Genomic DNA, 3,714 nt, shown 5'->3' with positions numbered 1-3,714 from the left:
CAATAGTTTGCGCAGTTCTGTTAAATATTCAGCATTGCTTTCATCCTTATGCTGGTTCCATTTGTGAAACTTGAATCTTTCTGCTATCAGCAGCGGTGTGGGGTTTAAATGTTCCTGTAGTATCGTCACTATGTCTCCAAAATTCTTTTCCACTGGCTTCGCTGGGGTTACTAGATTTCGTAATAAGCCATACGCCTTTGCACCCATTAAATTTAACAATACCGGCACTTTCTTGTCATCTGACACCTCATTTGCCTTGCAGTATACCTCTATTCGTTCGACATATGTAGTCCAATCTTCGACTTCATTGTCAAATGCGGTGATACTGCCACTCTTCGGCATTTTGGGTGTGGTTTAAAATGGCTTAAAATGGCGTCTCCCGCGCTTTCCTTCCTCCCTCGCTGCTGCCACCCGCTGCTCTCGGCGGTCCTCGTGGCAATGGCGGCGCCCTGTAGGTTTCGCGCGCTTCTCCTGCGCTGCTGCCAACGCCGCTCTCGGCGGTCCTCATGGCAATGGCGGCGCCCTGTAGGTTTCGCGCGCTTCTCCTGCGCTGCTGCCAACACCGCTCTCGGCGGTCCTCGTGGCAATGGCGGCGCCCTGTAGGTTTCGCGCGCTTCTCCAGCGCTGCTGCCAATGCCGCTCTCGGCGGTCCTCGTGGCAATGGCGGCGCCCTGTAGGTTTCGCGCGCTTCTCCTGCGCTGCTGCCAACGCCGCTCTCGGCGGTCCTCGTGGCAATGGCGGCGCCCTGTAGGTTTCGCGTGCTTCTCCTGCGCTGCTGCCAACGCCGCTCTCGGCGGTCCTCGTGGCAATGGTGGCGCCTCGCGGGTTTCTGTGCGTCTCTCTCCCTCTCCTCGGCCCCTGAACACCGGCTGCGCCCTGTGCGCTCTGCCCTCTCTCTCTCTCTCTCCCGTCGACGCTGCTCGGCCCTTTGCTGTGCCGCTCGGTCGGGCTCTAGCCCGCCGCTGTCCGGGAAGGGTCTGCGCACTACCTGTTGCCAGCCCGTTTCGCTGGACCACCGCGACTGGAAAGCCAAGCCTGGCTCTCAACAGCAATTCTCGAGTCTCTGCTAGATGACTGGGCGGTTGCCCGTGGTCGACGTCCGTGTCTCTGGCCTTGACCTCCAATCTACTGGTCTCCAGGAATGAATCCCTGGGAGGTGATGCAGAGTTGCAGGTAGGATCGAATTTGCCTCGTCGCCAATGTTGTGTCCGTCAGTAGTAAGACACAGACTGCAGGAGAACGGTACAACAGGTGTTTACTCAACGTGGCTCACTCTGGAACTGAACTGTACAGGTTACTACTCAGTGCTATATACAGGTGTGGTCACTGCCAGTACTACAGTATACATGAGCTGTAAAAAGTAGTTCCCCCCTTAAAGGTATATACATTACATTACCGGACTGGATGATTCTTGATTTGAAAGTCAAACAGCCCCTCCCCTCCCCACCCCACATCTCCAATATTATTATAACTAATAAACAAGTGTTGAAAGAAAATAATTTTAAAACACATTTCTTTAAAAGGCCCCCTGAATTTTCCTGCTGGGTGGCTCAGAGGAGATTAACCTCTAATTCCTGGAGACCCTCCCCACAAGGGCACTTCTGGAGAGTTGAGAAACATCAGCCAAAGCTGACAAGTGGATGGAATGAGTCTGCCTCTTGCAGTGAGACACGTCTACTGCAGAAACCACCCCCTCCCTTCCCTTCCTCTCCTCTCCCCAGACACGGCCATTGCAAACCCCACAACTTCCAACACTAACAAAAATATCAAGTGTGTTTAAGGTGTTGGAACAAGCTCCAAAAGAGGAGGAGGAGGAGGAGGGGGCGGGGGGGGGGCGAGGAGTGGAGCGCAAGCACACCCCCCAGTGCTGGAAGCCCAGCCACCAGTTATTATTATTGTTGTTTTATTTGTTGCAAAGTCGGGCTGCTTGACATGAGCCGTTGCAGTTGCTGAAAGCCGAGGAGGGAGGGAGAGTGAGAGTGAGGAAGGGGGAGAGGGAAGGGGGGAGAGGAGGAAGGGGGGAGAGGAAGAAGGGGGGAGAGGGAAGGAGGGAGGGAGAGTGAGGAAGGGGGGAGAGTGAGGAAGGGGGGAGAGTGAGGAAGGGGGGAGAGTGAGGAAGGGGGGAGAGTGGAGGAAGGGGGGAGAGTGGAGGAAGGGAGAGTGGAGGAAGGGAGAGAGGAGGGGGAGTGAGGAAGGGGGAGTGAGGAAGGGGGAGTGAGGAAGGGGGAGTGAGGAATTGGGAGAGGAGGGGGAGAGGAAGGGGGAGTGAGGAAGGGGGAGTGAGGAAGGGGGAGTGAGGAAGGGGGAGTGAGGAAGGGGGAGGAGGAGGGGGAGTGAGGAAGGGGAGGAGGAGGGGGAGTGAGGAAGGGGGAAGAGGAGGGGGAGTGAGGAAGGGGGGGAAGAGGAGGGGGAGTGAGGAAGGGGGAAGAGGAGGGGGAGTGAGGAAGGGGAAGAGGAGGGGGAGTGAGGAAGGGGGAAGAGGAGGGGGAGTGAGGAAGGGGGAAGAGGAGGGGGAGTGAGGAAGGGGGAAGAGGAGGGGGAGTGAGGAAGGGGGAAGAGGAGGGGAGTGAGGAAGGGGGAAGAGGAGGGGGAGTGAGGAAGGGGGAAGAGGAGGGGGAGTGAGGAAGGGGGAAGAGGAGGGGGAGTGAGGAAGAGGAGGAGGAGGGGGAGGAGGAGGGGGAGTGAGGAAGGGGAGGAGGAGGGAGAGTGAGGAAGGGGAGGAGGAGGGGGAGTGAGGAAGGGGGAGGAGGAGGGGAGTGAGGAAGGGGGAGAGGAGGGGGAGTGAGGAAGGGGGAGAGGAGGGGGAGTGAGGAAGGGGGAGAGGAGGGGGAGTGAGGAAGGGGGAGAGGAGGGGGAGTGAGGAAGGGGAGAGGAGGGGGAGTGAGGAAGGGGGAGAGGAGGGGGAGTGAGGAAGGGGAGAGGAGGGGGAGTGAGGAAGGGGGAGAGGAGGGGGAGTGAGGAAGGGGGATAGGAGGGGGAGTGAGGAAGGGGGATAGGAGGGGGAGTGAGGAAGGGGGAGAGGAGGGGGAGAGGAGGGGGAGTGAGGAAGGGGGAGAGGAGGGGGAGTGAGGAAGGGGGAGAGGAGGGGGAGTGAGGAAGGGGAGAGGAGGGGGAGTGAGGAAGGGGGAGAGGAGGGGGAGTGAGGAAGGGGGAGAGGAGGGGGGAGTGAGGAAGGGGGAGAGGAGGGGGAGTGAGGAAGGGGGAGAGGAGGGGGAGTGAGGAAGGGGGAGAGGAGGGGGAGTGAGGAAGGGGGAGAGGAGGGGGAGTGAGGAAGGGGGAGAGGAGGGGGAGTGAGGAAGGGGGAGAGGAGGGGGAGTGAGGAAGGGGGAGAGGAGGGGGAGTGAGGAAGGGGGAGAGGAGGGGGAGTGGAGGAAGGGGGAGAGAGGGAGGGGGAGTGAGGGAGGGGGAGTGAGGGAGGGGGAGTGAGGGAGGGGGAGTGAGGGGGAGAGAGGGAGGGGGAGTGAGGGAGGGGGAGTGAGGGAGGGGGAGTGAGGGGGGGAGTGAGGGAGGGGGAGTGAGGGAGGGGGAGTGAGGGGGGGAGGGAGGGGGAGTGTGAGGGGGGGAGGGGGGAGGGAGGGGGAGTGAGGGAGGGGGAGTGAGGGAGGGGGAGTGAGGAAGGGGGAGTGAGGGAGGGGAGTGAGGGAGGGGGAGTGAGGGAGGGGGAGTGAGGGAGGGGGAGAGGAGGGGGAGTGAGGAAGGGGGAGTGAGGAAGGG

Source organism: Somniosus microcephalus, chromosome 9 (genome assembly GCF_052327205.1).
Source record: "Somniosus microcephalus isolate GS21.2 chromosome 9, FLI_Smic_1.0, whole genome shotgun sequence".
NCBI lineage: Eukaryota > Metazoa > Chordata > Chondrichthyes > Squaliformes > Somniosidae > Somniosus > Somniosus microcephalus.
Note: the sequence above shows the minus strand (reverse complement) of the source record.